Genomic DNA, 17712 nt, shown 5'->3' with positions numbered 1-17712 from the left:
GTCTATAATCATATTTTTCCACACGGCGAGGTTTGGTGTGAAGTGTTGCAGGCAGGGGCACATGTCCACCCAACAGCCACGCATGTTCTGACAGCTTTTGACAGCACATTACAACTGAGATGGGATGGTAGGTGTGCCTGTGAGTGTGTGTAACATATCTGCACTATTCACTGTTATGACAGCAAGGCCTGCTCTTAAACAGCTGCGGTAATGACAGTGACAAGGCGTGCAAGAGAGGAAAACACATATACTGTAGAGGCAAGAGAAACAGGAGAACTTTGAGAAGATATGTAAAAAGAATAGACAAGATTAGATTAAGACAAAAAGTGAAATTGGAATAGATAAGGAATAGTTCACCTACAAATGAAAATGCTGTCAATATTTTCTTTTCTTCAGGTTGTTCCAAACGCATAGGACATTCTTTCTTCTGAAGAACACAAAAGCAGATATTTTCAAGAATGTTGTGGTCACTGATTTCCATACAATAGCAGTGGATAGTGTCTCACAAGGAGATGTTTTAATGAATAGGCCGTATATTCAGTACAGTAGCAGTGAAAAGTGCTTCATTTTAAAGCTTTATAAAGCACCTAATATTTTTGTTTTTGGGTGAACTATTCTTTTAAGGATCTAGTTTTGGTACTTTCCAAAATAGGGTACACTTTGGTGTCCCATAACTGTTATTATTATTTATATGATTTTTATTATAAAATATTTGCAATACTTTACAATAAGATTTTATTTGTTAAAAGTAAATGCATTAGGTATCATGAACTAACAATGAACTATATTTTATTACAGAATTTATTAATATAGGTTCGTATTAATTTATGAAAATGTTAATTGATAGTTCATGTTAGTTCACAATAAATTAACTAATTTTAACATTTGCAACTTTAATTTTTTTTAAATGAATTAGTCTATGTTAAAGAGAACATTATCCAAGCTTAATTCATGCTGAAAATATAATTGTTTATTATTAGTTCACGTTAACTAATATAGCCTAATTAAAAACTGTTACCAAACTATTTCATTATACAATTATTTGAGAACAAAATCAGACCAAATTAATCTAGCAAAGAAGCTACAATAAAACACATCAAATATCTGTATCTTCTGAAATTCCATACAAGTTATAACAAATAAATAATCTCATAAAAATTATTTGTCATTTTTACACAAACCGTAGTGTTCATTTATCAAGCTCAACCATTATTATTAGTATTGTAAGTTATATAAGTTATTGTAAGAAACAAAGAAAAATAAATGTTTTAACAGCATTTGTGTTGAACATATGAACATGAATATACATTTTGCCATATATATAAAATGAATAGAAAATTAAACAGCTAATATATTTAATATCCTCTCCTAAGGTTGATGATCAGGTGGATTATTTCATGAAACATTTGATTACACCAGTGATTTGACTTAAATACAACCAGTTAATTAACAAACATTTGAATTAACTTTATAAACAACATAAAATATAGTACCTGAAAATTGTTCAGAATTGATTTGGTTCAGATACTAAAATGGTCTCAGAAAAAAATTATCTTGGCATTTAAAACATTCAAATAACCCTCTGATTTACTGCAATTACCATAAACATTTGAACAAATTGAGAACCAAGCAAATATAAAAATAAACAAAATATTATTGTCAAAATACAAACATATTGTCATAGAAGCATATTAAACTCTATAACGTCTCTTGTTCTGATTTTAATGACTGATTGATTCTTGCCCTGATTGGTGTTTGTGTCAATCAAAAGGGCCTAAAATGATCCACACACTCACAGTCAAAAATGTGTTGAGTTTCAAGGTCAAAGGACAGACCGAAAGTCAGCATGAGATGTCACCCTAAGAAATTACGTGGCAGTCATGCGCAAAATTGCTTACACAGATCACAGGCATCCACCCATCTGTTGTGGGATGGGCAGAGGATGCTCAGTCACCGAGTTAATCAGGCCATTTTGGCCGATTTGTTAATAAAGCATTTACGCGCTGTTTGCTCTCTGATAATCGGCCTGGTGGGAAGCAGATCTCATACCTCATCTGATTGACACCCTTCACAAAGAACAATATGGTAAAACCGATGTGTCATGCACCAACCGAACCAATGCCATTCAGATGGATGGGAGTGCTAATGTATAGCTTTCAATTTATTAAAGGATTGTTAACAACCATTATGGCAAGGAGCTGAAACTTTTATTCAGTCATGACGACATTTGGAATTCTTCACTATGAGCTGCAAAAGTGATGAGGAGGGACTGGTGTCCTCCCAATCAACAGTCTCTGGACAGTGTTTGTTTACCAGGCTCGGGATCTGCTTCAGGCTGGGGAAAGAGAGCTAGCATCAAGTTCTGGATCAAAGGAAATGCTACAGACCTCACCTGCTTTCTATTATCGTGGGTAATGTAAAATACCAGGCTAATAAAATGTACGAGCTGTCAGCTCAGACCAGAAGCCATGGGAGCTGGAGCATAAAGTGCTTCCAAGAAACCTGGCTGGATGCCAGCTCCGCAGTTGCAGTGGATAGATTTCACATTATGTGTGCAATTGGAAGGGCAAGAAAGTGGAAGAGCTTGAAAAAAGTAGGTTTACTTGCCATTTTTGTGAGAAAATTAAAGATAAGTAAGTAGAGTTCATATCCCTGTTAAAGAGCAGGTGCCTCATTTAGAAAGACTTTCGTAAAATTATCTTGAATGTAAAGCTATGACAATTTCCTAAATGTTCTCACGATTTATAAAATGTCATAAAATTAGGGGTGGCTGTGGCTCAGGTGGTAGAGCAGGTTGTTCACTAATCATATGGTTGGTGGTTCGATTCCCGGCCCACATGACTCCACATGCTGAAGTGTCCTTGAGCAAGACACTGAACACCAAGTTGCTCCCAGTGGCAGGCTAGTGCCTTGCATGGCAGCTCTGCCGCCATTGGTGTATGAGTGTGTTTGAATGGGTGATTGGGACACAGTGTAAAGCGCTTTGGTAACCTCTAAGTTTAAAAAAAAAAGCGCTATATAAGTGCAGACCATAAAATGTCAGTTAGCATGAAGAAATATTCCTAAATGCATCCTTAATGATAACTTAATAAATCCCAATTTATCAAACATGCACATGTGAATGAGCACATGGACTCCACCTACAGAATGCCCACAAATATCAGAATATGGAGACACAATACAATAAAAATGTATGCACAAGTTTAGCATTCGTTCATTTATTCATATGAAATTGTCTTTGTGTAATTGGAAAGGTTTTCTAAAAAGAAGTGAGTGCAGCTACCAGGGTCTTCCCAAATAGTGAGTTTAGTGGAAATTCACACCATTCTTCAACCAATGTCCATATTCTTGCTGAACCTTAATTCCGAAAAGAGGTTTACATGCTCTTTTACATATAATTAAATATGCTTCATCTACATGGCAATCGTGTTGTGTCACGTTGTTCTTTTTTGCTCGCTCTTGCCATTGAGACTGTTGTGGTGTTTTTTAACCATCTGTAGGCTATATTGCTATATTTAGCTACGTTTAACTATAAACTCTCTCCTCCTCCTCGCTCCAAAAATGTGCTTGACATATTACATCCAGTATATTACACCTGTCTTGTATCTCGTAGGTCTCAAAATGTATTTATTTTAGAAACGTGCAGATAGGGCTAAATAAATCTTCTGTTACAGTGAATATCCAAAATAAAACATTTATTATGCATACATAATCTAAATGTAACCCGCACAAGAAGAGACAGTCACAATGTAAGGCAAAAACTGCGTTTTATTGCAGGCAGGCAAAAGTACAGAAAAAGGGCAAATCCAGTGAAGAGTAGTCAAAGGGAGCGTGAGGTCGAAAGCCGGGGAATCAAGAGGAAAATGACGAGACTAGTGGGAGCAAAAGACAGGGGAACAAGGGGAGCTGGCAAGCTAAGAGGTGAACGAGAGGAGGTCAAAACTAGAACCCTGAACAGACAACCCACAAAACACACAAACAAAATTGAGGGCAGTCCAAGGGGCACAGAGGGAAATGAAACAGTCCATGGGGTCAATGGGCAGTATCAAGGCAAGGTCTGGGGTAACATAGCGGACAGGCGGGTGGTCGGGAGATCTAGGGGGCAGCCGTAGGGCAGAGACAGGGTCAGGGGGTCTGGAAAGCGACTGGAGGACAGGGACAGGGACTGGGTCCGGGGGTCTGGAAGGTGACCACCGGACAGGAACAGGGTCAGGAGGCCAGGGAAGAGGCCACAGGACAGGGAGAGTGTCAGGGGGCCACCGGACAGGGTCAGGGGGCCAGGGAAGAGCCGTGAAAGGCGGTGCCATCAGAGGCGGCACTGTAGGTGGCTCTGGAGGTGGGGTTCTGGAAGGCTCTGGAGGTGGAGCCGAAGGAGGCTTTAGGGGCGAAGGCCTGAACGGCTCTGGAGTTGGAGCCGACGGAGGCTTTAGGGGGAAGGCCTGGAAGGCTCAGGAGGTGGAGCCAATGGAGGTGGCGCCGTGGGAGGTCCCAGGCGACCTGGCAGGCTCTGAGTCTCGGGGTAGAGCCTGGAGGCCGAGTAGAAAGCTCTGGAGTCTCTGGGAGCAGAGCCGTGAGGTCGGGAGGCGGAGCCAGGAGGCCCGAGAGGCGGAGCCCTAGGAAGCTCTGGAGTCTCTGGGAGTAGAGCCGTGAGAGGCTCGGGGAAAAAGGTCGTAGAAGACTCGAGAGGCTCTAGAGGTGGGGCCCTGGAAGACTCAAGAGACGAAGCCCTGAGAGGCTTGGAAGGGGGTGGAGCCCTGAAAGACTCGAGAGGAGAAGCCCTGAGAGGCTTGAGGGGAGGAGGAGCCCTGAGAGACTCGAGAGGGGAAGCCCTGAGAGGCTTGAGAGGGGGAGGAGCCCTGAGAGACTCGAGAGGCGGAGCCGTGAGAGGCTTGAGGGGTGGAGCCATGAAAGACTCGAGGGACGGAGCCCTGAGAGGCTCAAGGGGAGGAGGAGCCCTGAGAGACTCGAGAGGAGAAGCCCTGAGAGGCTTGGGAGGGGAAGCCCTGAAAGACTCGAGAGGAGAAGCCCTGAGAGGCTTGGGAGGGGGAGCCCTGAAAGACTCGAGAGGAGAAGCCCTGAGAGGCTCGAGAGGAGGAGCCCTGGGAGGCTTGGGAGGAGGAGCCTTGGAAGGCTCGAGAAGAGGAGCCCTGGGAGGCTTGGGAGGAGGAGCCTTGAAAGACTCGGGAGGAGAAGCCCTGAGAGGCAGCGCTCTGGGAGGCTCGAGAGACTTGAAAGGCAGAACCCTGGGGGGCTTGGGAGGTAGAGCTCTGGGAGGCTCGAGAGGAGGAGACTTAGGAGGCTCGAGAGGAAGAGCCCTGGGAGGCTTGAGAGGAAGAGCCCTGGGAGGCTTGAGAGGAAGAGCCCTGGGAGGCTTGAGAGGAGCCCTGGGAGGCTTGGGAGGAGGAGCCTTGGGAGACTCGAGAGGCGGAGGACGCGAGGGCTCTGAGGGGCGAGCAGAGGCTGGCAGAGCCGTGGAAGACTCTGGGGGCGGAGCAGAACCCGGCAGAGCCGTGGAAGACTCTGGGGGCGGAGCAGAACCCGGCAGAGCCGTGGAAGACTCTGGGGGCGGAGCAGAACCCGGCAGAGCCGTGGAAGACTCTGGGGCGGAGCAGAACCCGGCAGAGCCGTGGAAGACTCTGGGGCGGAGCAGAACCCGCAGAGCCGTGGAAGACTCTGGGGCGAGCAGAACCCGCAGAGCCGTGGACGACTCTGGGGGCAGAGCAGAACCCGGCAGAGCCGTGGAAGACTCTGAGGGCGGAGCAGAGGTCGGTAGAGCTGTGGAAGACTCTGAGGGAACCTCTGCGGTCTTGAGCACAAGACGAGACTGGGGAGAAGGGGCCCTCTTCCTTCTCTTACGTCTTCGGCCAACAGGGGACGTGGCCATGGGGACGGTTGAGGATACAGGCGCTGGCTCTGGGGCGGTCGAGGCTACAGGTGCTGGCTCGCCGACCATGGCAGACATGGGCGCTGGCTCGTGGGCCGTGGCGGGCATGGGCGCTGGCTCGTTGGCCGTGGCGGGCATGGGCACTGGCTCGTTGGCCATGGCGGGCATGGGCGCTGGCTCGTTGGTCGTGGCGGGCATGGGCACTGAGTCGTTGGCCGTGGCGGGCATGGGCGCTGACTCTCTGGCCGTGCCAGGCTTCGAGACTGGGGCCGTGACAGGCTTCGGGACTGGGGCCGTGACAGGCCTCGGGACTGGGGCCGTGTCAGGCTTCGGGACTGGGGCCATGTCAGGCTTCGGGACTGGGGCCGTGTCAGGCTTCGGGACTGGGGCCGTGACAGGCCTCGGGACTGGGGCCGTGTCAGGCTTCGGGACTGGGGCCGTGTCAGGCTTCGGGACTGGGGCCGTGTCAGGCCTCGGGACTGGGGCCGTGTCAGGCTTCGGGACTGGGGCCGTGTAAGGCTTCGGGGCTAGGGCCGTGTAAGGCTTCGGGGCTAGGGCCGTGTCAGGCTTCGGGACTAGGGCCGTGACAGGCTTCGGGACTGGGGCCGTGACAGGCTTCGGGACTGGGGCCGTGTCAGGCTTCGGGACTGGGGCCGTGTAAGGCTTCGGGGCTAGGGCCGTGTAAGGCTTCGGGGCTAGGGCCGTGTCAGGCTTCGGGGCTAGGGCCGTGTCAGGCTTCGAGACGGGGGCCGTGGTAGGCTTCGAGACGGGGGCCTTGGTAGGCTTCAAGACGGGGGCCGTGGTAGGCTTCAAGATGGGGGCCGTGGTATGGAACGCTGGTTCAGTTTCTGCCTCCCCCACAGTAAACGAGGAACCAGCGTACAGTAGGTCAATAAACTGAGCCAGGTTGAGAGAGCAGAGACCACCAGGCATGAATGATGAGGCTGGCTCATTCAGTCCAAATTGAAAAATGTCTTTCAGAGCCACCTCATCAAAATTCACCCGGTTGGCCAGGGCACAAAAATCAACCACATAAGCCTCCAAGGGTTGACTCCCCTGACGCAAAACCACGAGTTGGGCCGCTGGGTCCATAATGTTAAGGGCATGGTTAAAAGTTCTACAACCGCTGCCCTGCATAAACAACCCTTGGCAAGCGCCCGAAGAGCCATCAAACCTCTCAGGGGGTTGAAGGCTTACGGCGCTCAGAAATGCACTGGAGGCATAAACGGGCTCAGGGACAGACACAGGTGAAACAGGGTGACATAAATCAGACAAGGGACATACCTGCTGCCCCTGGGCCGCGAGCGCTTGGTCCTGCCTCCAAACTGTAGCTCCTCGCGCCGAATGTGACATGCACCTCCGCTCTAGTGAGCTGCGCGAATCCTCAGCGTGGGGCATTGTGACTGTCTTCGGTAACGGTTGGTTATTTTGTAACCCGCACAAGAAGAGACAGTCACAATGTAAGGCAAAAACTGCGTTTTATTGCAGGCAGGCAAAAGTACAGAAAAAGGGCAAATCCAGTGAAGAGTAGTCAAAGGGAGCGTGAGGTCGAAAGCCGGGGAATCAAGAGGAAAATGACGAGACTAGTGGGAGCAAAAGACAGGGGAACAAGGGAGCTGGCAAGCTAAGAGGTGAACGAGAGGAGGTCAAAACTAGACGAGACTAGCGGGGGGCAAAGACACGGGAAACTAAATACAATAACCAACAACCGTGAAACCAAAGGGTAGTGATATATATAGGGGCGAGTGCAGGTGTAAACCATGACAGGTGATGAGACGAGTGCAGGTGAAACTAATGTGCAGGAGTGCAGATGACGCGAGTGCAGGTGGTCATAATGTTCTGGGGGATTGGAAACGCGTGAGAAACTCGAGGAAGGGAGACTGCCTACGAGCATGTGAGCGAGTAGGAGAAAAGTGGGGGTGAGGGCTCAAAGAGCAAAAAGAGCGTGCGAGCTCGAGGGGGCGGAACGAGCGTGGGAGCTCGAGGGGGCGGAACGAGCGTGGAAGCTCGAGGGGGGGCGGAGCGAGGGAGCGGGGTTCGTGACACTAAACAATACCACATTCTGACTTGTATTGTAATATTGTTGTTCACATTAAACGTGCTCACTTATTTATTAATAAATTCAGTCAGTCACTGACTGATAGCCTATTTGGATTATTACAAATAAAAGTAAAAAAATCAAGTCAGCATGCACTGGCACTCTGCAACATGAGCACAACTTTTTTTTATACGCATGCTTGTCAGTTGACGTACACATAAGAACATTTTCACGTCAGTTTCTGCCTTTATAATTCCCGATTTGTTCCTCGCATTCGACATAGGATCAAATCCATGGAATTAAGGATCAAATCTGATATATGTTTTATAAATAATGGCCCAGGTTTGAGCTACAGACGTTGGATTACTCGCTGTAAGACAGCCATCAAACCTGCTGTTTTACATGCTTTTGGTTTGCCTGTAAATTTCTCCCTCTGCAGACATAAGGGTTGTGTGAAATAAACATAATTACACAGGAAGTCGACATGTTAATACTGAATGTTCCGCAACCCTAGAATTTTATTCTACTGACGGTAAGTTTTAGGGCTGGGGTTTATGTTACATAAATGCATTCCGGTTGACTGTATTACATCATTAACTAATAACTAATAAAAAGTAGCTTTACAATTCACTTTTGCCATCACTCTGACCCTGTTTCCACAGGGAGGGTCTCTGTTTCATGACGACACACATCAATCCCTATGTCAGTGGGTTAATGCATGATAAGTGCAACAAAGTCAGAAAAGACAAAGAAAGTGCGGTAAAAACGCATTATTTTAGTGTATTACCTGTATTAAATGAGCTTCAGGTGTTCTTGCTTGTCATCTGTGTTGATATTAGACACACAAAAGAGGATCCATTAAGCTCTCATGATTTTGTATGTATCCAGTTTTTAAAATGTTCCAATATATCCAATAAATTTGCCTATACATTTAGAAACACTTCCCTCTTCAGTGCTTCAAATTACGGTAAACACAGACCAATTTCAGCTGAAGAAGTTTCGATCTACTGTTGCCGCTACCGTAATTTGAAGCACTGCACCCAGAGGCCGAAGTGGGAAACGAGGATGCACCCTCTACTTTGCATTGATCTGCGCCTAGGTAAGGATACGTCAATTTCAATTTGACGTCCCATTTTCCATAAGCAGTAATCGGGTCACCCTAGATCACACACAACCATTGTTATACCTCAAACCTCAGAGTCATCTGCACAGAAGGGCAGTTTCAAAACACAACCGATGTGTAAAAAATGTTTTATAAAAATAAACCTCTGCAAGTGTGTGAAGAGGTTCTTTGGGTGGGAAAAGGGAAACGGGATTTCAACTGAAAGGTAGGACTTTTCAGCACAATTCCGTTCACACTACAGGCTTGCTTTTCAGCAGTCACAACAAGTGGAAACCCAGATACCTTACCTCCACCCATCCAATCGCACACTTCTTGGGCTTCTTGGCGTCCTCAGAACTGTGCTCAGATGATGCATGCATAAGCATAGTGTGGTCTGAGGATTCTGTCCATGAGGCGCTGAAACAAACCAAACGGCAGCGTCACAAATTGGTGTAATCCAAATGGTGTGGAGAAGGCCATTTTTTCGCAGGATATTGGCATTAAGGAGATCTGCCAATAACCTTTTGACAAATTCAGTGTCCAGTAAAAGCGAGCAGTGCCCAAGCTATTGAGCAACTCCTCAACACGAGGCATTGGGTATACCCAATATATCCTATAATCCACACAGAACCGTACAGACCCGACACTCTTATTCACTTGAACAACCGGGCTGGACCAATCACTGTGGGATTACTCCCATATCTAGCACTGCATCTAATTCTTCCAGAACTATTACATTTTTTTTGTGTTCAGGCATTCGGTAGGGATGGATACGTAACACTACCCCTGGCTCAGTCTTGATGTGGTGCTGGATGAGGTTTGTACAACCTGGCAGAAGAGAAAACACATCTGCTAATTGTTTCTCCAACTCTGCAAACTTTGTCACTTGATACATTGAGAAGTGGTCTACACAAGGGACCGGGGCGACATGATTGTTTTTTGTGTTCACCTCCGATCTGAGCTCCGCCCTCTCCGGAACTACCGTTGCCACCGTCACAGAAACCGCCCCCCTCCATAATTTCAGGAGGTTGAAATGTTATATTTGATGTGTTCCCCCTCTATCAGTTTGTTTCACCTCATAATGAATATCCCCTACTCGTTGTGTGACCTCAAATGGCCCTTGCCTGGAGCTCAACATGGGAAGTTATACAAGCACTTTATCTCCTGGGGCAAATTCCCATAGCCGAGTGACCCTGTTATAGAGTCGGCCCTGACGTTCCTGATCTTGGAGCAAATTGTAGTTGTTTAGTTGTTAGTTGTCTCAAGAGTGTGGAGTTTTGCTCTTAAGATCGAGAACGTACTGAATTTCGCTTTTACTGTTTGAAGGTCCCTCCTCCCAAGTTTCCTTTATGATGTCGAGCACACCACGCGGGCACCACCCATACAGCAGCTCACATGGGGAAAACCCTGTGGAGGCTTGCAGGACCTCTCATACTGCAAATAACAGGGGTTCGAGCCATTTATCCTAATTTCTACTATCCTCGTGTACAAACGTACAAATTATATTTTTCAGGGTTTTATTAAATCGCTCCACCAACGCATCTGTTTGCAGATGGGAAACACTGGTGTGAATCGATTTAATACTCAATAATTTTTAGAGTTTGCAGAGTGTCCATGACATAAATGTCGTGCCTTGATCAGTGAGTATTTCTTTTGGAATCCCCACTCGGGAGATAATTTTGAAGGTGCCTCCGCAATGCTGCTTGCTGAGATGTTGCACAGAGACACTACTTCCATATATCGCATTGCATATTCCACAAGAATTAGGACAAAGTGAAGTTTGCGCGCTGTCTGCTCTAATGGCCCGACGAGATCCATGCCAATTCTTTCGAAGGGGACCTTTATTAACGGAAGAGGGCGCAATGGCACTCTTGGGGTCGCCGGTGGATTCACCAGCTGACATTCATGGCATGCCACACACCACCTGCGAACATCCCTGTGAATGCCCGCCCCAGTAGAAATGGGACATTAGTCAGTTTAGTGTTTTTATCTCCCCTAAGTGACCCACCATTGAATTATAATGAGCCACCTGGAATAACATTTCTTGGCGGCTCTGCAGTATTAATAGTTGGTTTGTATCCATACAGCCCTTCTTTTATTATAGCAAAATAGGGATATGAATGTGCGATGTTTGGTTCTAGTTGTTGGCCATCAATAACTTTCACTTGGTCAAGGGCATGCCTAAGAGTTTCGTCTCTCGACTGCTCTAGTGGGAAATCAATTTCAGTACACCCTCTAAGGATGTGAGGGGCCGATGCCTCCCGCTCCCTCACCCCACCCTGATTTGGATCCCACGAAGATGGCCCCGGCTCCACCTCCCCTGCCAATGCATCGCACATTACACATCTAGCAGCTTTCTTGCAGGACCCATCCGCACAATTTCCCATTTTTAAACTCTGGTCAATTAGTTCCCAGAATTAGTGGACTAACCGCCACCTCCACTCTATGCTTTTTTTCCCTGAAATTTGATAACGAGGGTCACTATAGGGTAGTTGTGAATATCCCCATGCACACACATCACCCTCACCCTTTTGTTTGTGCTCAAAGCCTCATGTTCAACCAAACATTGGTGGATAGTGGTCTGGTTACAGCCAGTGTACACCAAGGCTTGATGAGTAATCCCCTTAACACTTACCGTATTCTGTACACCCACTGAGCACGTGGCCAGCCCCAGATTTCAGCTGTCCAGTCGAAAAGATCCAGGAAGTCCTCTGGATCCTCTTCTGCCCCATCTTCATAAGAGTGGCCAAGGGCATAGGGGCTGCTGTGGGTTGCGGCCAGGGCTTTCATCCGGATAAAATGCTAGTCCTCTGCTTGAGCTTGGAGAATCTTGGTCTTGGCACAGATCATGCTCGGCCTGATGGTGAGTGTGATGCAAACTGGCGAGGGACTTGTGGACTTCCGCTAACTGCGAGGACTCCATGATGGCGTACTTCCTCCAACTTTCCCGTGTTTCCACACCGTGTGTAGAGATTCGTTAAGTGGGAAAGGAGGAAATTAGAAACTTGGGATTTCAACTCAAAGGTAGGACTTTAATTAAACAAACTCAAAATGGCTTTTCAGCACAATACTCTGAGGATCACACAACAGGCTTTCTTTTCTGCAGTCACAACTCAACATAGTTATTTGTGTCTGGTAGCACTCTCTCCCTTCGCCTCTGGCATGGTCAATTTTTAGACATTATAAAGCTCAGGTGTGTGCACCCTTACAGCTTTCTCTCTCTCCGGACGGATGCTCGACCATGCCACAAAGTAAAACACTTTTAACCATAGATGTCAATAGAGAGTGGTGTTCTTTTACATATTTGCTTGGCTAAATCCATATAGCTCACTTAAATTAGTTCGAGATCATTAGACATGTTATGGTTACTTGGAAGACCAGGTACCAGTTCCTAAACCAGTTACATTTATACACCAAACGCTGCCTTTTAAGCCATTGAATGACTGATCAATGAGTCAGCATGGCAGCTGCCTTAGGTTTCGGATACAGCCAAATAAGTTTTACAGTACAGCAGTGGCAGAGTGAGAAGAGAAATTGGCCCTGGATTTGAAATAAAAACCATTGGGGTGAGGGGGTTGGTAGTAGCCCAAAAGCTGTTTAGTGGGGTTGGGTTGGGGGTTGCTGGTTGTAACTATGGCCAGTCTGCCCCTGCAGTACAGCTAGAGACAAAAGTACTGTTGTATCCCATTGTCCAGAGGCATATACTTCTGTTATATTTCTGACAGATCACAACTTGGAAGTTCCTTTCCACAGATACAAAACCCATGATTCAGCATGATTCAGGACTGTGAGGTTGTGGACAAAGGAGACTAAGGAGACATGTTTTTATGAGTCATTCAACTGCTGTTTTCAAGACTACTTTCACTTTAATGTGAAGACAGCATTTTCCACAGCAGCCCAGTCTCAAAAGAGAAATGTTGCTCAAGTGGTTTTATCTGTGTACCATCAAAAACATCACTCTGGAGAGAAAAACTCTGGTTTTAAGGATTCTGTAATGTCTCTGAATGAAGATTAAAGTAGCTACAAAAGTGTCTATAATTGCACTGTACCCAGTAGGCAAGGCAACAAGCAAATAAATGTAAAGCTAGAGTATATTTCCCTCAGAGACAGAGCACTGTATTCCTCAAAACAAACCATGCCTCACAATCTGAACAACTGACTGAATGAGCAGAGAACACTTCAGGTCTTGAAAAGAGGACAAACTGAATCAAGTACAAGCAGAGTTAAAGGAGCAACTCTTCAAGGGGAAAACAACTTCAACAACACTGTGTGCAAATTTCATGAGTTAGGTATGGAATCAGTCTCCAGGACCTACCGAAGGCACAGACCACTGCAGGGTTCCGCAGCACCTGCTCTCCATTTTTCTGTGTCTGAAGGAGGTGCCTTAGCTCTAGAAGTCTCGCCAGTACCAAGATTCATGGCTCCTCTGGTTAACTTTGGACTCTCAGCCAGACCTTGCCTGCTGTGCTCTTTGACATCCAGTACGTATTGTCAGGTCGGGCCTCCTGGTCTCTTTGGCCTCCAAGACTGTGCTGTCTAGAGGAAGGTAGAAAGCAGTATTAGCTCTACAAGGAGTTTTCAAAGTCTTAAAGAGTGAGCCCCCCCAACCACACACACACACACACACACACCCTCTTCCCTCTTACAAAATGTATGAGGCAGTGCCCCCTTAATTACATTTTTGTTAATTTTATGATTATTATTTTAACCATTGTCATACAGTCCTAGTGGCGAGCGTTGCAAAGACACCACGGAGAACCGTCTTCTCTACCTTTCTTTTCAGACTCTTACAATGAATTTGCAGTACTACAGCTCATTCTACTAAACATTTTCTAGCATTGAAGGCTACATTAGCCACTTTTCAGGGCGAACAGTTCTCATTGCGAAACATGCCGTACCGTGCTGATCTGTGTCAGTTTTCATTTTGCACTTTGGTGCTTGAATGTATGTAACAAATACGTCAGTTAGTAATGGTTTGAGAGGTAAACATTACAGCGATTGCACTATGGAGGAGGATCTCATATTCCAGTTTGGACTGCTTTTTGCTCTGCTAAACCACAGGAAAGTCAAAGAAATGTAGAAGTTTCCAGACTAGCTAAAACATATTTATTAACAAAATATTATACAAGTAATATAATGATGTAGTATATGAGTTTGAATGAGCTAGCTAGTATAACTCCCTGACGAAACGTCTAGGTTACGTATGTAACCTCCGTTCCGTGATGGAGGGAACGAGACGTTGTGTCAGAGAAGCGACACTAGGGGTCTCTCTTGAGTGCCGATATTCACCTCTGAACTATAAAAAAAGGCCAATGAGAGTTGGCAACCAGTATTTGCATGTCCCGCCCCCGGACATACGGGTATTTAAGCGGCGCAAATACGGGAGTTCATTCAGGATTTTTCTAAGGAGCCGGAAATGGTCCGGCCACAACAGTGGCTCGGCTCAGCGACGTGGCAGGGGAGACACAACATCTCGTTCCCTCCATCAGGGAACGGAGGTTACATACGTAACCTAGACGTTCCCCTTCTGTAGCTCTCTCCACAGTTTTGTCAGAGGGGAACAAGGTGCTGGCCACCAACCTGGGAACGGGCCAAGCCTGGCCGGGCCTCTTTTCTCTCTATGTTTCTCACATAGAGCAACTTAGGCCGGGGCCCTTACACGCATTGAGGGAGGGGGGTCTTAGCCCTTATTCAGGGCGGAGAAGACCCTGCGGAGGCCACGCCTACCCGAGAGGGGAGGCAAGTTTAAGTGGCAAAACCATCAGAGGCCTGACTTAGGGCATATGTGGAAAAGTCGGTGCGGTGGTGGATCCAGCGTATAGAGGGGGGAACATACAGCACGGCAACCAAGGCAGCCGTGACTGCCTAAGGGAAGTACGGGAGTCCACTCGCCAGAGGGGACAGAACCGTGGCGTTACACACAGGGGGAGTCTGAAGGAGGCCTTACCTGTGGAGCACCTATACCAGTGCAGGGTAGCTTGCGGTACCCGCAGTGGCTTGGGTCGGTGAGTTACTCCGCTGAACTGCGACCCACGAGGGCTAGGGAGGAATTAACCAGTGTCCCAAACCTGAGATCTCCTGGGAATGAAGGCGCACTGTTTCCCCTGGTTAGGGGGAAGGGCGCTAGATGCAAGCGATTCACCCGGTCAGATCGTGGGCGTGCCACCGAGTTCGGTACCTGAGAGAACATGGGACGATACTGACTCAACTAGGAAATTGTAGAATCTCGCGAAAGTGTTCGGTGTTGCCCAGCCCGCTGCTCTACAAATGTCTGCTAGGGCAGTGCCCCTAGCCAGTGCCCATGAGGACGCAACGCTCCTGGTGGAGTGGGCTCGGACACACAAAGGGGGCACGGCCTGGGTGTGATAAGCCAGGGAAATGGCATCGGCAACCCAGTGGGCGAGTCTCTGCTTGGAGACAGCATTCCCTTTCTGCTGTCCCCCAAAGCAGATGAAGAGCTGCTCAGAGCGTCTAGTGCTCTGTGTGCGGTCCAGGTAGATACGTAAGGCACGTACTGGACACAGCAGTGAAAGGGCTGGATCTGCCTCCTCCGGGGCAGCGCTTGCAGGTTCACTACCTGATCCCTGAAGGGTGTGGTAGGAACCTTGGGCACATAGCCCGGTCGCCAGGGAGGGGCTGTCGTGAGGAGTGTGAGGTCCGAAAACCAAGTCCGGGTAGGCCAGTAGGGGGCTACCAGAGTGACTTGCTCCTCGTCCTCCCTGACCTTGCATAGCACCTGTGCAAGAAGGCTCACTGGGGGAAATGCGTACTTGCGCAGCACCGTGGGGCAGCTGTGTGCCAGTGCATCTGCCCTGAGGGGAGCCTCTGTCCGGGCATACCAGAGCGGGCAGTGGGAGGTTTCTTGGGAGGCAAACAGGTCTACCTGGGCCTCGCCGAACCGGTCCCAAATCAGCTGGACCGACTGGGGGTGGAGTCTCCACTCTCCGCCGGGCAAGCTTTGTCTTGACAGTGCGTCCGCCATCACATTGAGGTTGCCGGGGATGTGAGTGGCGCGCAGTGACTCTAGTCGCTGCTGACTCCATAGGAGGAGACGACGGGCGAGCTGTGACATGTGGAGGGAGCGTACTCTGCCTTGGCGGTTTATGTAGGCTATGACCGTGGTGCTGTCTGTCCTGACTAAGACGTGTTTGTGCCGAATTAATGGAAGAAACTTCTGCAGGGCCAGAAAAACAGCCAGCAGCTCTAGGCAGTTGATGTGTCAGCGCAGCGGGCCTCGGTTCCACCGGCCTGCGGCTGCGCGCCCGTTGCACACGGTGCCCCAACCCAATTTGGAGGCGTCGGTCGTGACCAGAACGCGTCGGGACACCTGCTGCAAGGGTACTCCAGCCCTTAGAAAGCAAAGGTCTGTCCAGGGTTTGAAGGTCTGGCGGCAGGCAGAGGTAACTTTTACGTTGTGCGTGCCGCAGTGCCATGCTCGTCTCGGGACTCGAGTCCGGAGCCAGTGCTGAAGTGGTCTCATATGCATCAACCCCAGCGGGCGCGGCCGCCGCGGAGGATGCCATATGCCCCAGGAGCTGTTGGAAATGTTTTAGCGGGACCACGGCGCCTGGCTTGAAGGAAGCGAGGCATTTCAGCACTGACTGAGCACGCTCGTTGGAGAGACGTGCTGTCATTGAGACTGAGTCTAACTCCAGACCGAGAAAAGAGATGCTCTGGACCGGGGGAGAGCTTGCTCTTTTCCCGGTTGACCTGAAGCCCCAAACGGCTGAAGTGCCTGAGCACCTGGTCTCTGTGTGCGCATAGTAACTCTCGAGAGTGAGCCAGTATGAGCCAGTCGTCGAGGTAATTGAGTATGCGTATGCCGGCTACTCGGAGCGGGGCAAGAGCTGCCTCTACGACTTTCGTGAAGACGCGAGGGGACAGAGACAGGCCGAAGGGGAGGACTTTGTACTGATATGCCTGACCGTCGAACGCGAACCGAAGGAAGGGTTGATGTCGAGGGCAAATTGAGACGTGGAAGTACACGTCCTTCAGGTCTACCGCTGTGAACCCATCTAGATGCCGGAAGCCAGATAGAATTTGTTTCTGGGTGAGCATTTTGAACGGGAGTTTGGACAAGGTCCGATTGAAAACTTGCAGGTCCAAGATCGGTCGTAAGCCGGCGCCTTTCTTGGGTACAACAAAGTAAGGTTTGTTTGTTTGCTTCGTTTCGGTTGGAGGGACAGGCTCTATCGCGTCCTTTAATAGAAGGGAGGTGATTTCTTCACGCAGGGAATGGGCATGTTGGCCGTGTACTGCAGAAAAATGTACGCCCACGAAGGGTGGCGGAGACCTGGCAAACTGAATTGCGTAAACGAGTCGAATGGACCGGTGCAGCCAGCGTGACGGGTTGGGCAGTGAAAGCCACGCCTCTAAACTCCGTGCTAGGGGCACCAAAGGGACAGGTTTTTTGGACATAGCGGAATCATGCGGAACAGGTAACGTGGCGTCGGGAGGCAACGTGACGTCCCAAGGCTCTGGTGCTGAGAATAAACTCAAAGCACTTACCTTGCTCCGTGCACCCAGCAGGGGGCGGGTTCGTGACTGAGGAGGAGGTCTGATGCTGGCGTCCTCTGGACTCGTCTGAACCGGCCGGCCGGGGAACAGTCGTGGGGCTGAAGGCGGGGACACCGAGTCCATGGAGCCGGGACTGTTGAGGCCTGAAAGCAGAGTGCCGTGAGAACGGCA

This window comes from Xyrauchen texanus, chromosome 15, assembly GCF_025860055.1.
Source record: "Xyrauchen texanus isolate HMW12.3.18 chromosome 15, RBS_HiC_50CHRs, whole genome shotgun sequence".
NCBI lineage: Eukaryota > Metazoa > Chordata > Actinopteri > Cypriniformes > Catostomidae > Xyrauchen > Xyrauchen texanus.
The sequence above is the reverse complement of the archived record's forward strand: the minus strand, read 5'-3'. Positions refer to the sequence as shown.